The 15,009-nt window shown below is 44.1% G+C and overlaps 1 protein-coding gene across 2 annotated transcripts in view; it reads right to left on the reverse strand.

Moving 5' to 3' along the window:
* The window catches only part of zeb2b (zinc finger E-box binding homeobox 2b), an 86,731-nt gene that overhangs the window by 66,657 nt on the left and 5,065 nt on the right, over positions 1–15,009 (reverse strand). The window lies entirely within an intron of this gene.

Below are 15,009 nucleotides of genomic sequence, written 5' to 3' on the forward strand. Positions count from 1 at the left end.
TAAACTTAAGCAAATGGTGACAGATGAACAAAATAGATTAGACTCATAGGTCACTGGGGGAATTCAGAGAGAGAGTTGTGACTCAGTTGCGGTCAAGTTCAGAATGTGATGGAACAGTTTGGCTCAGTCTTGTTCCAGGCCTGACATTTCTCCAAGGCTGACTATAATGATGGACAATGACAGGTAATTACTAGGGGGAACGTACGGAACGAGAGCTCGAGATCAGCAGTATCTATGAAGTTTCTGGAAACTCTGAGCAGGACGGCGGCCAACATCCTGAGCGACGGGTTCCACTGCAATCGGAGTCCAATAGGAAAAAAAACCCACTATACCACAATTTGTGTTTTCCCTAACTTGAACTGAAATGTCTAAACCCGTCGTTTGTGTGCTGAATGAGCGGCTTGACCCCGAAGATGGCTACGTCCAAAAACAAAAGGTGTCAACGAGGAAACACAGTGAGTGCTTCACTATTTAGTTTTCTTATTCTTCTGGTTTGTTCACAGACGTGTGGCTTCTCTCCAAAAACAGCAGATAATGCATCAGACAGGGGCAGAGTCATGCGTATGTTTTTACACCTGGATAAAACTCCGCTTCCTAATGACTCACGTGTATTTCCTTATTCGTCATCTTGCCATTTGCTGCTTTTCTTGGTTGTTTTTATCTTGGTGACGGGAAACGTTTGTGCAGTGCCCTTATATGTCATTATTTAGTCTCGGTGTTTATTGTAGCTGCTGTGGGGGCACAGATGAACTAACGAAGATAGAATACCAAATAGCTTCAATATTTTGCAAACAGCTTCACCTGCATGCTGGGAAAGCAAGGATGTGGAGGGGGGAGATAGAAAAGGGGGAGTCTGTGTTGCAATCTCTCGTGTTGCACAGACTCCTCGGCGCTCCCCTTTTATAAATTACCTCATCAGTGACTGAAATTAACACCGATTCTTGCAGGCAATTTCTCAATTTCCAATGCTAATTAGCTTTTTCTCTTTACTTTTAAATTCTGTAGCACCTGTTTAGGGGGAAGACATCTTAGGCAGTGCAGGCGCATTTAATCACAATTTTAATTAACCATCCCCGTAGATGTGAAAGCGAAGCAATTATAATGCAGATGAATGATGATTTTTCCACATTAAATTGTTTTGTTTCTTCGTTATGTTGATTGCATAAATACTGGCGCCGTTCAATTTTTATCTACTGTAATTTTGTAATTGTTTTGTGAAAAAAAAAGAGAAAAACAGCAGCAGAAAGCGTTTGGATAGACTCAGTTTGTCTGTTAACAAATTGTTTCATTTAGTTAACCTGTTAAGTGCCAGAGGAACACAGAGGTGATTCGGCAGGAAGCGTCTCATTTCTTTTCTTTCCCCCAAAACAACTGTGGTCAGCATCCTCGCTTGTCAATCACCTGGTTGTTTTAGGGCTTATTGTTGGCTGGGATTAAACTCTTCTTATCTCTTTTGACCTTAACAAACTATTTACCCAAATGAAAGTCATCGCCTGTTTTTCCACAGCCTCCCCTTTAACTACTGAACATATAGCTGCAAATGAAAGCACAGATGGGTGCTACTGGAATGGACTCATAATCTTTATGCGCTCGTGAAAATATCATTGGGTTCGATGACGGCGCTTTCGACTGTGTTTATTGCCCCTTGTTCTCTAAAACTTCGCTTTTATGTTAATGTCAGAGTGACTGCGGCAGTAAAAACAAAAACACACCGCGGTAGCTAGTTCTTCAGCTGTTAATGGACGGTGTTCGTTCAGCAAAAAGCCCGAGGTGCAACTTTTACGTGTAAGTACGAGCCTGTTAATCTGGAGATTGGGCCTGATTAAAGTGAACATCGATCAGTCAGATGTCCTGGTCAAAGAATTGAAAATACCAAAAACACCAAAAAAGCTGGACATGCTAAAAATCTGGCCGACGAATTCCAGTTCAAGATAAAATGTTTCTAAATTAAGTTTAGAAATGATTTGTAGACGTTTTAAAACGTAACGGAAATTAAAGTCAGTAGTTGTTCTGACCTATCGCAATCATTGCAAATGACCTGCTGCAGGACAGAAAAAATCTCCCAGAATCCTCCGGTGCTCTGTCCTCTGCCCTCAGCCACCCCCAACACTCATTCTCTAATCCCACTGAGCACTGCTTTCAGTTTGCCCAAAGACCATGCAGGGGAACTCCAACGGACCAGACACACACTCACACACAAACACACACTCTTTTCTGCTCTCTCTCTCTCTGTGTGTTGCACACACCCACACTATCTCTCTCCCAGTCACAGTGACAGACACTTACTGCAGGGAGGTTGCCGTCTAAAATTAGTGCACTCATCTTTACATTTACATTTACATTTACATCTTTAAAAATGTGGGGCAGATAGATTTTATGAATCCAAAGGTTTGATCAGGAGATTTTAAACATTTGAGATAATGTAACTTATATTTATAAATTATTATCTGCCCCTGTGTTTCAGGATCCACAGGAAGTTTGGGATCCATAGAAAAGTTGTTGGTTTAGTTTGAATGTCTAAGATTTAAAATAAATAAAATAAGTCACACCTCCCCCAACAAAATCTGTCAACTATCAACTTAGATTCGTGTTGTTTTTCTTCTCTTTTCTCATCATGGACGCACTGAATGACACAGAAAGAAAAGTACAGCCTCGCCACTCTCACTCCTCTGAATCACTCGTCTGCAGGCAGAGCTGAAGAAGGTTTGTATGGATATATCTTAAATCATTCTGAGGTGCGCTTAAAGGGAAGAAGCTCCTCTTTGAATATTAGTGGTGATTGGTTGAAGGTAAACTGAGCATTAAATCCTGCAAAACTGTGGCAAGGCCAGTACGGGCACGGGACAATGGCTTGGCCCGGCATCTCCAAGCCTTTGTTCTCGGCTTAACAAAACTCTGCCGTCACACCGTTTTGCCTCAATGCTGCCCTGTCGAAACGGCCATCAGCCCATCAGAGCACATGCAAAGCTGAGCATTGGGAGGGAGGGAGAAGACAAGGAATAAAACAGGAGAAAATATGAAGGGTAGGGGTAGAAGGGAAGAAAAAGGAGGACAGAAGGAGAGAGGCAGGAAAAGAAGAAGGGGACAAAAGGTCTTTGGAGAAGAAAAGCAAAAAGAGGAGCAATAAAAGATAAAGAAAAGAAAAGGTGTGACCAGGAGAACTAAAGAGATATGAAAGAAGAAAAAGAGACTTAAGTGTCAGATGAAAGAGGCAAAACAGCTGAAATATGAGCTTGTGGACAGTCAGAGGGGAGAAAGAAGAGAATAAAAACACAATAATACTCACCTCTCCAACTCAACCTTAATAAGAATATATAGCAGCTGTGAGGAAGGGTGGGGAGGTGGGGTGGGGGGACGCAGCGTTTTGAGCTTTGTGACGTGGCGGCGACAGAACTGGAGCAGCGAGATTCACTAAAAGTTTCATCACAAAGTCCTTATCTGCTTCCCTCTGAGGGCCACGGCGAAGTTCAGGAGGAAGAAAAAAGAAAGAAACGGCACATCTGCGTCTGCTGTGACCTGTCTGTCTGCCAATTAGCATGTGTGTGAAGTGTGTGTGGTGCATGTGTACATCTGTGTGAGGCATATATATATATATATATTTATAGAGAGAGAGAGAGAGAGGGCCACAGTGTGTTTGTGTACATGTGGGTTTGTGTAGAAATGTGTGCTGCATGTGTGCAAATGTGTGTATTTGTACATTTGCATGTGTGTTTAAAGGCACGTTTGTGCACGATACAGTAGGTGTCTATGTTCATGTGTGTGCCTGAGTGTCAGCCATTTTCAGCCAATGAATGGCACATACACGCTTGTAACCGAGCTCCCTCCACTGTCCAGTGACCGGTTAAGAAAGAATCACAAATAATCAAAGACTAAAAATGACATATGTTGCCAAGTTTAGGTTTCCGAACTTCCTATTCCCCAGCTGGTCATTCATATTCATGGCAAGGTTTTAATCTTCGTATAGTTTTTTGTAAAATATTTTTTCTGCTAAGCAGAAGCTTGTACATCATCACGGCTCCTCGGTAATGCTGCATGGACTTTTTTCAAGCCCACACTGGAAAAAAACAAAAAACAAAAAAAGTGCTTGTCAGCCTCATAGTGATTATGATGATGAGCATCAAAGAAAATGTGGGAATCTTTGGCAGTTTATGATTTGGCCTCTGAATTGCAAACATGGTCAAGAAATCCACAGATGTTGGCAGGCAGTACAAATCTTAACTATCAGTTATATTTCCCACTAATATGATTCAATCTACCTGGAAAAAAGCAGCAGTGTCTTCTCCAGTTCAATTAGGGCTGATTTTAAACTGACTTAACTCCACTTAACCCTAAAACTTGACCCTAACGTCATCATCTTGGATATAGTTCAGCCTTCCACTACTTTTATTTGCTTGCTTTCTGGCTGGCTTTCTCCCTCCCTCTTTCTCTCCTCCACTGTCAGGTTCTGGCCTGCCAATTTCCACTTGAAGCTTGACTGGTCCTGATTTGATGCAAACTACCTCGGGGTGAGGTGGGGAGTCAGGGAGGGAGGGAGGGCGTGTAGAGAGGGGGTGGAAGGGGGACTGAAACTGATGAACAGTTATGTCAAGTCGATTTCGCACCGTTGGGAAAAGGTAACCTCTCCGTCGGGGAGGAGACGACGGGGGAGGAGGAGATAAAGGTAACAAAAGAAAGGGCAAAAAGAAAAAAAAAGACAAGGTTAGTGGAGTGGAGGGTGCTGGGGGAGAAAGGTGGGGTCTGGGGTGGTGGCAGAGGGGGCGTGTAATCGCACCAGGGTGCTCCCACCCTCCACTGCTTCATTTCACCTCCCTCTGCTTACCGCCCCGTGCAAAACGCTAACTGTCAGTGCGAGTACTAATTGCAGATGTGCCAGTCTGCCATCATAATAAAATCAGAGGCAGGGCGGACATTAAGCATGGCTGGCTCATTTGTGAGACTGCTGAAAAGGTAGCATAAATGAATATTTCATTACCTTAATTACTAAGGAATACTCCTTTCCGCCAGTAGTGGAATGAGTGTTGCTGTAACTAATTATGAAAAGTAATAACATTAGGGATACTGTGATTGCCAGTTTATAAGGCGGCGTCTGCTTGCTGTTGAAATATAAACCGTGTTGGAAAACATACGATGAGCAGCGGAAGGAAGGAAGTAAGCGAGGGTTCGGTCTCGATCAGACCCACACATCTGCAAAAAAGTCAGGTTTGCAGGGATGAATGAAGCTCTGATTATCTACCCAGGGATGCTTGTGTGTGTTTGAAATTGCCAAGTGGAGATTTTAACAGGTACGATGGGGCTAAAAGGTTGTGAAACTCCCTTTAAAATGACAGCTTTTTGGCAACACGGGGAGCCCTTTAATACACTGTTTTCGATTAATACCAGCACAGAATATGAAAGGACATGTGCTGTAGTACCTGGACTGCATAGTGCAATTTGACGAATCAGTTATCATGGAGCCCTGAAGTACCTGCGAGTCCAAAAAAGACTCGGCTACACTAAAGTGCCGTGAGCTGCACATTTGCATCACTTCTTCATCCTTCACAGTCTTTGATCTCAGACACATGGCTCGATACCTTTGTCCGTTATTCACCTCTGCACCCTGTGGGCACGTCCCATGCACAGCTGTAATGTATGACCACTGATAAGGTCGTAAGGAGGGGGTGTGAGAAAAAAAGACAGAGTACAAGGTCTGCTTTGATGGCCATGCTAATTCCAATACCCCTAAGTAGTAAGAATAACAAAGTGGTGGGGAATTTATCTCAGGAATGCCGGAGCAAGACGGCCGGGCGATAAGGAAGTAGCTTCCCTTGGGTGGGGGAGAAGTAATTAGAGTGGGCTGACTGGTTAGATGACTGACTGGCTGGCTGGTGGAATAGATGGAAGTAGAGGTGGGGGAAATGGACTAGAGACCCACACAAAAGGCAAAGTTTGAGGAAGAAAGGTCCAAAATGGAACTTGACTGTTATGTTAAATCTGGCTTAGAGAACCTAAACTTGTCAATTTTTTTTTTTTTTAAATCTGTGAGTAGCGGCTTCGGGTAGACCCCCCTCTGTCTATTCACATTCAGATTTTAGGCTTCTAACTATAAGCTTAACCTCACAACAGAACATAGTCTGTAAGTTTTTCAAAAGACAGAAAAAAGCTGAGGCACACCCTTGATCCTACAACCACTCGTTGGACTGTACAAAACATTTAAACCTGTCATGATGTAAAAAATAACCTCAAACCTTCTAGTCACTAAGCCTTGACCTAACCAAAGACTGGGCTGCCTCAGGATGAGTCACAAGGCAAAGTCTAAGCAGAGCCATATCTGAGCCAGTCTTGGTTGTTTCAGGTCAGGAAATACCCGTCCCACTCTCTGCAGCCAGGCTTTGACTCCAGTAATCCAGCTTGAAACCAAACCAGACTCTGCCACAAGGTTGGGTTACATCAGTAATCTTTAGGGATGAAAATGAGGCGTCAATAGCAAACTACAGCCACAACCACACAAACCTCAGCTTTATCACTTCTTAGGACTTTAAAAAGTAGATAATGATAATAATCACAAACCATCGATCTTCAGCTTTCTGCCTCTGTCTTGTGAAACCAAAACCAATCCTTGATTCCTGTTTTGTCACCCAAACCAAAACTACAACCACAACCACAGAAAGCTCCATTCTGTCAAACTCCAGCCTCCAACAATCACAGTGTTTAATTTACTGCCATGTGCTAAACACATTTCCCCAAAATTGCTGACCTCCTGCTTGACCACCTCACCCTAAAACCCTTAAACCAATACCCAAACTGCAGCCTGAAACCACAAAAAGCTCCTCGACACTGCAGCCTCGGCCCCCGTTTGTCCTGCATGTCAGAAAGGCTGAGGACAGGCCTGTCGGTGTGATTATCCCCCCGCTACCTGAGGAAGTGTTTGTTTGACATTCGCGTTTGACAGCGATGGGACATGAGGCGTTCAGGGGAGGGGGCTCCCTCTCCAGTCAGAACCCATTAACACGTGAATTCACCTCTCAGAGTTTTTTAACAGGGTCGACTTTGCTACACATGTCCACTGACTGCACCGCAGATGACATTTAAAGGGAAAGATGTACCCACCCCCCACTCCCCACTTCATGTTTTAGCTCTCCTTGACTCACTCTTGCCAAAGGTTAAATGTATGTTCGAATAACAAGAAGGCCAGAGTGTAATTTCTGACCATTTCCTCTTTTCACTGCAACCTCTGGTTAAGAAGGTGCTTGATCAACGCTGAGATGAAAGCATGGAAGTGAGTGAAATTTGTGCAACCGCAAAATGACCTAATTTCATCCTAATCTCGCTTGGCAATCAGGTGCAATTAAATTGAGATAACACATCTGAATTTACTTCCACGCAAGACTGGGAAAACTGGAGCACAAATGAAAGCAGACAAGTCTTCGTTAAAAAAAAGGTAGGAGACGGGGTGCACTTAGGTGGCAGAGAAGCGGGACACCTTCTGAATAATGAACTACACTAAGAAAGTGAGCCCTGATCAAATAGCATGTTCTATTATCCTATACAAGGTAAGGAAGTGTGCTCCCAAATGTGTGGAGTCGTTTGTGGAAAAGGCCTAGATTTTCAGATGTCACCATGCCTTAATCTGGTGATCTGTTATTGATTGTTCCACGCGGCCATGACCTTGCCAGAAGAGCTCTTCCACCCGACAATCAAACATACATCAAAGAGTGTGTGTGCGTTTCCCTAAATGTGCGTGTGTGTACATGTGGCAGCGAGCGGCGCTTGCAGATCAGCGGTACCGACATCAGAGCGGAGAACTGCAGGCTGCTTTCAACACTTGTTTGCACAAAGGTGTCATCTCTGAAGCAGCTGCCGCAAAAAGAAAAGAAAAAACGGGGGGAAAATCATTTTAATGGGCAATTGAGGTGATTACTTTTTTTCTAGTTTTCCTTGGAAACATCATAAAGCTGCGCCCTGCTTTATGGTTGACAGCAGTGATAACTCCCCCCACACACACAAACACACACACACACACACGTGCACGGGAAACAGGAAAGAATTCACACACAAGCTCAAACCAGCTGGGGTGTGTTTATTCTTTTGATTTAATCTATATTTGTTTCTTTGTTGTTCTATTAGGAGACAATCCTGTTTGTTAAGAACACTTAGATAAATAAATCTGATTTGACAGGTCGCGCCCTGTTATGATCAAAAGTACTGCACAAAACATGACAAACCACGTGTGATTTATGCAGAGAAAAAATTTTAAATCATGTAAATATTCTCACTAGAAGAGGAAACACACTGCACACTGCAAGAGGCAAATCTGCAAGGTATGCTCCAATTGAAAGTGCATTACAAACTACATTTAATGTAGTGAAACATCCAGACGAGAATGCACATGCACGCATACACTATACCATTGTTAGGAAGAAGAAGGTGTTTTTAAAGTTGTTTATTGCCCCCCTGCCATTTAATTATGGAATCTGAATGTTAGTTTACACCTGCTCAGCAACCTGTCGTCTGTCGCGCCCAGACTCCCTCGCAAATGGGAAAAGTCGACGCGTGGAAAATGTCGAAAATCACAGGCGAGACGCGGCGCAACAACTGAATAAGTGCAAACAGCAGGACGAGACGGAACGGGTGGGCCAAATAAAGACTTTGCATTTTCACTTGAGAAAGACTCAAATGAGGCATGATATTTCAAAATGCATTTTCCTCCTACGCGATGCATAAAACATGCCGGCTTAGGGTAAAGAGTGTACACACATAAATGAAAAGTCCAAATGCATGCAATTATTTGCCAGACCGCTGAAGTTTCAATTTCTGTTTGCTTTTTGTCAAAAGGAGGAAAAAAGAGAAAACAAGGGGATGAGAGGAAGAAAAAGAGGAAACAGGCATAAAGGCATGAAATCAAGTCAGGGAAGCAGGAGAAAGACATCTGACTGCACGGCAACTTTACTCAGAGCAGCGTGTTGCAGAACATGTGTACAGCAACAGAAAGGGGGGGGGGGACTGATTCGACCTGTCAAATCCTGAGAATGAGGAAAGAAGATGGGGGGAGGTGGGTCAGGGCTCGACAGGCAGAACGCCACCGCTGGAAGAACCTTTGAGTCTGTCACCTCTGCTCCATCACTCTCCATCTCTCGGTGTCCAGCGTCCACTGATCTGGACTCAGGCAGCCGTCTGCCTATTTTCAACATGCTTCCGTGATGCAGCACCAAACACAGACTGCACACTTCTTTGACCGTCCCACAGCAGAGCCAAACTAGTTAAATTTAACTTTCAACTTCACTGTCTCAAGTACATAGAGAAGTGCACTCGCTATAGATTGAAGAGGCTAAAAGACCAGTAAAACAAGATTGTTCTGAGGCAATGCCTTCTGGAGAAGAGAAGAAGGTCAGCAACAGTTCAGCTGCCACGCAGTGAAACTGGGACTTTAACACTGGCAAAGCTGGTGAACGGTCTCCTTTTTATGATGCATAAATAAAATGCAAAGGATTAGGACTAAAAACACGCAGGGAATACCGTGTTGTCTGTGTCACCGCATTGTTTTGGACGATACATCATTATAGCAGTTTAAACATAAAGGGAAGTCACAGGGGCAGAGTTGGCTCACTATTGGCTGATTCATGCCTCCGTGTTAGTCAGGCAACAGATCCAGCCACCGCACTCGCTTTCATCGTTCTTGGCAGTGGCAGTTGCTCGGTGCGTGTGTGTTTTTTGTGTGTGCGAGCACGCATCACCCTAAATGCACTGTAACTTCTGCACCTCTGCTTTTCCAAACCGACGTGTCCCATGACAATGATCAGAGGAAGTCAAAAGCCGAGCACGCTAAATGCAGCATCGTGTCATTTTTATAAAGAAGAGAGAAGGCCGGAGGGTCACAGACGGTGCTGAGGGGATGTGTGAACAGCAAAGAGCTGTCGTACAAAGAGTTAACCCCCTCAACACCACCACCACCACCACCCCGTTTCTCTAAAGCACGGGTTAATATCATGGCTGCCTGGTAAGGCATTATCCAGAACCTACTGGAACAAAAGGCCCCTTTTGCAAACAGACTCCTACTTTCCCCCAGTGTCCAAAGGTGTTTGCTGAAGTAAATCTGCCTAAATCCTGCGCAGCTTGGCCAGGAGGAGGAGGGAGGGAAGGTGTACCGATAATCCTTCTTCTTAACCAAAAAGAAAAAAAAAGTTCTGGGTGAGGAAAAGAAAGAGAACGGGAAGAAAGAAAACTGGAATCCATATCACATGATGCCATTTTAAGAGCCGAGGTCCCCGCTCCCTCCCTCCCTCCCATCTCCCCATCTTTACTTAAGATTTGCATACATCCAGCCTGGGAATCAGACGATAAAGACATCTTGCTAATCATTTTGATTAAGCAACAGATAAACTGCATTGTGCATGTTTACACAGAGGGACACGGTGGATGGAAGTCTCTCTCTCTCTCTCTCTCTTTTTTTTTTTATTCCCCCGTTTCGTTTTGAAAATGACGTCGCAAATGTATTTTGTGACACTGACACTTTGCTGTCGAAATAGAAAAGAGAAGAAAAATAAAAGCGCATCGCGAAGACACTGCTCCTGACTCTTACCGCTTTCTTTAAGCACAATCCAATCGGTCGCAGCCAGGATTTCTTACATCTTCTTCTTCTTAAGTGTGAGTGGCCACGAATAGTGTGGGCATGGCATCTCGTAACACTATCTGTCTGTCAGGAGGGGCCCGGGTCCCTGCTAGAGTAAGGAGGCTATAAAAGGCTTGTAACCAGGGGACGACCAACAAACAACCACAAACACCCTAGTTATTTCTCTCCAGCACCCACCCACCCCTTCCTGCCTCTCTCCCTATTTTTTCTTTTCCTCTTCTTCTTTTTTCCTCCTCTCCTCTCCCACTCTCCTTTTTTTTTCACCCCCCTTTTCATCTCAGGCCCTTTTCTGATGCTGAATGCAAATGTGTAGCCCTGCTGCTGGCAGCGAAAGGGGCTGAATTGTGATTAAGAGGGAGAAGAAGAAGAAGAGGAGCTCCTTTCTTTGTTCTCCCCCCGGGGGATGTTTACCAGGAGAGACACGGCGGATCAGATATGAAAGGCATTCAGGTCAGCATTGATGTGAGCGAAAGTGAAATCGTACCTAAGGCATTCCAAAGACCTGCGGTGTCAGGGGTCCGGGCTCGCGGTGCCTCTGCAAGTGTGTGTTCTCTGGCCGCCAGGCGAAAAATATCTTCACACAAGCAGGGCGGTCGAGGAAGGAAGAATAAAAAAAATGGAATAATAAAAAAAAAAAAAAGGAGAAAATGTGTCAATTTTTTTTTTTTTTTTTATCGGAGGAGGAGGAGGGATGAAAGTTTTCTGTCCAGTGTCCAGGATGGAGTTGAGATGATCATTAGCTCTCCTTTTTTTTCCATGTGCGTGTTGGGGGGTGTACAGCCACAAGCCATGCTATTTGCTTTTATCTGCCTTATCAAAGTGTGAAAAAAACTGTGCATGTGTGTTGCTGTTGCTGCATTCCTGATTTAATTCCTCGTGGAAAGCACATATTAGAGGATTTGTTGAATAACATATCAGCTTGAAAGCCGAAGATATCACACTGCGATGACTGTATCTCTGTCTCCCTGTGACACACAATAAAATAAAATAAAATCATGTGAATTGTAATAACTGTAAATACTCGGGGCCCTTTGGCAAACGGATCCTGTGAAAAAAAAGGCTTCCTTTTCCTTTCAAAACTGACACTGTTACCCAAAGGGAACATCCTTTTGCTCCTATATACCAACGCTACACTTGAAATCACAATGATCTCGTAAGGGAAGTCCATTCATTTTTATGTGCTTGGCTATATACACTTGACTCACACACTTTGAGCAGATGGATATATTTAGCTCACAGCCGAGGGAGAGGGAGGGAAAAAAAAATCAAGTGATGCAAAAAGCTATCGTACACTCCGGAAAATAATAAGGCCTCACGCAGCACGCCAAAGTGCAATGTGTAGTTGTGACAGGACAAATATGCCTCCTTATTAGCCTGCATTCAGGGAACCTGCTAGCCGGTTTACATGGGGTAATTGGAATGTGTCTAGTTTGATTCAAGCACGAGACCAATGTTATAAAAATACTCCAGTAAGATTCATCCCTGGCTATCTGCGGGTCTGTACGCCACGACACTGTGAGCACAACAGGCCCCCCCTGCAGACAGATTCCTGCCAGTAATTATTTCACTTGCTTAAACAAAATAATCCCTTATTTCCATCACCGTGAATGCACCGCGGAACATTTTTCTCTGTCTCTTCCTACAGAAAAAAGCCATCAGGAGTGTAAGGTGTCTGCTTTGGCTGCTCCACACAATTGCCAACCCGTATGGGAATGGCAGCAGTGAATGGCGCCGTGGACAACCCCCCGCCACTATTGACGGTATAAACATGTAAATGAAACACATTACCACTGACAATCAATTGTCCGCGAGCACCCTGCGAAACCTGCCCTCCTCCTCCCCTCTTTTTTCCCCTTAACCCCCCCTCGCTCTGTGACGACGGCAAAAAAAAAAAAAAAACAACAACTGCCCCTACCTTGTGGAGGGAAAATCTGGGAGAAGAAGGAGAAGGGAGGGAGGGAGGTTAGTGGATGGGACGTGGGAGAAAAGAGGAGGAGGGCGAGAGAGGTAGGCGAAAAAGAAGAGGAAGAAAAGGAGCACCTTGTCTTCCCCCCTCCTCCCGATTCTGCACTGGGAGGGCGCAACTTTAAAAAGGCAGAGGGATAACAGAGATGGACAAATTGTTTAGACTGGCAGAAATCTGTCATTGTCTGGGTCTGAAAGCAAGGCTACCCCCTCCCACACACACACACACACACACACACACACACACACACACCCTTTTCCCTATTTCTTTCCACTTTAAGCGTGAATGTGTGATAGTCTTAATAACCACATTCAGACTATTATATCAAACTCCAGCAGCCAGAGAGAGAAGACGCAGAGAGCGAGAGAGAGAGAGACTGGCCTCGTCTTTCCTGCTCCGTCTTCTTGTTCTGCTGCTGCTGCTTCAGATTATGTAATCAGTGCATTTCCGTGGGTATATCCCGCCATCGAAATGCCATCTGGGGTATGAAGAAAAATCAAAAATGGCTTAAAAACGGAGTGACGCGCGATTCCAAAGTGTGCAGGAAGCACTGAGAAAACAGTTCAACATCTGTATTTCCTCTTTCATCTACCCCTCAGACAAAAGCTGCCACGGTTTGATGCAAAGAAGCCGCGAAACGTCCAAATGCAAAACAACACGATTCCAAAGCCCAAAGTATTTTTCTGAAGGGAGACGTGTTTTTGATGCTCGTGCTGGTTGAGTAGTAAGAAAATAGGGACAGGTGTGTGAGTGCTTTTCTGTTGGGCGCTCACAGCTGGATGTGACAAGCAACACCTGGCGAGGGCCAAACTCTCAAACACTTCACGCTGCCGAGATCAAGTTTCACACCAGGAGAGGACAAGTTTTTTTTAAAGCAGTTTAACAGCGGGGAGCAGGATGTTAAAAAATGTCATTTCTCGGGTTTTGTTGCTTTTAAACGTTTCTGCCATTTGAGTCGATCAGCTGTAAGACAGAGGCTTCACAGCAGCGTGCACGAGGTTTGGATGAAGAGGGGATAAGTCATGAACTGTGGTTAAATACCACATGACAGACTGGGCAGTGAGTGAGTAAAGCTACTGTAGCACCTCCAACCCTGAAGGCCAACAGTCATCTGGATGAGAATGTCATTGGTTAGACAACTTAGTGAGCAAATGCCTCATTAATAATAATTGGCACAAATGCTGAAATGCCCCTTCCATTTTGAAGAAGCAGCAAAATAATCCTAATAATTCAGTTTTTCTATCAGCGAGGAAACATTGGAAGAAAATAACATCTGCCTGAGTTGCTTAATGAAAACTGAAAAAAAAAAAAAACAGATGTAAACATAGAGAAATTTTTAAACAAAAATAAAGACAGGTGGCACAGAAATTCTAATTTACATCCAAACATGTTCGCTCACACATCACCACCTCCAAAGGCCACTCAGTGAAATGAGCTCTAATTGTATATATTTCACATTTGTGTAAATTCATCTGATTTGTTTGTTAAGGGGAGAACGACAGAGTCTGGTTGCATTCGCTCTCCATCTGCTGAAAAATTTACAAAAATCCCTGAGTGTGTGTGTGTGTGTGTGTGTGTGTGCGTCTCTGCGCTGCTGCATTTTTTTTGTTGCATTCGAGGCGTTTTGTTAGTTGCTGCTGGAATCGTCTGCCGGCCGTCACACGCTCCGTGCTGCCCTGCCATCCCCTCCACAGAGCCAGGCAGGAAGAGGACAGAGAGACAGGCAGAGAGACAGAGAGAGGCAGAGTGGCCAAGCCTCAATAAGCCTCTGCATTCCCAGGGGGGAGGATTCGGGGGTGAGGAGGTGAGGGGAGGAGGGTGGGGGGGCATCAAAAGACAGAGCTAGTTGTTATGGTTGAAAAAAGAAAAAGGGGGAGTCACAGTGACATTTTAAAACTAGAATGAAATCAGTGGTTTTTATTTTTTAAATTCAGAGTGACCACATTTTTTCTAAGAGGTATAAATATTCTTTACACACTCTGCCAAAGCTTTTCATCTCCTGTCAGGTTTAAGGGTGTGAAAATTATATTTGCTTTGCTAATATTATTTTATCAAATGCTGCATTTGGTACAAAAGCCAAGACTGGTTTTCTCCCTCTCACTCCCCCCTTTACAAAACAGGTGGCCACAGCTAAACAGGCTGTCATCTCCCCAAATGTGCCTCATTATTCTGCTTTTTTCTTTTAACTATATGAACACTGTAAATGTACATTTATATATATGTGTGTGTGTGTGTGTGAGTATTAGAAATGTGCAGCTCCACTGTGGTGCTCCTGTGCTATTTAGTGTGAAACAAAATGCTTGTCTGCTATCGACTGTATGAAATCAATAAATGAAATCTGATCTAGATAAATAACCTGTGGGGGCAGAGATTAAAAAACTGTTGTGGAGAAAGCAAATAAAATCGTCGTGTGAGCAGCTGAATCACAGCCTCGGTA

This window comes from Anabas testudineus, chromosome 2 (assembly GCF_900324465.2).
Source record: "Anabas testudineus chromosome 2, fAnaTes1.2, whole genome shotgun sequence".
NCBI lineage: Eukaryota > Metazoa > Chordata > Actinopteri > Anabantiformes > Anabantidae > Anabas > Anabas testudineus.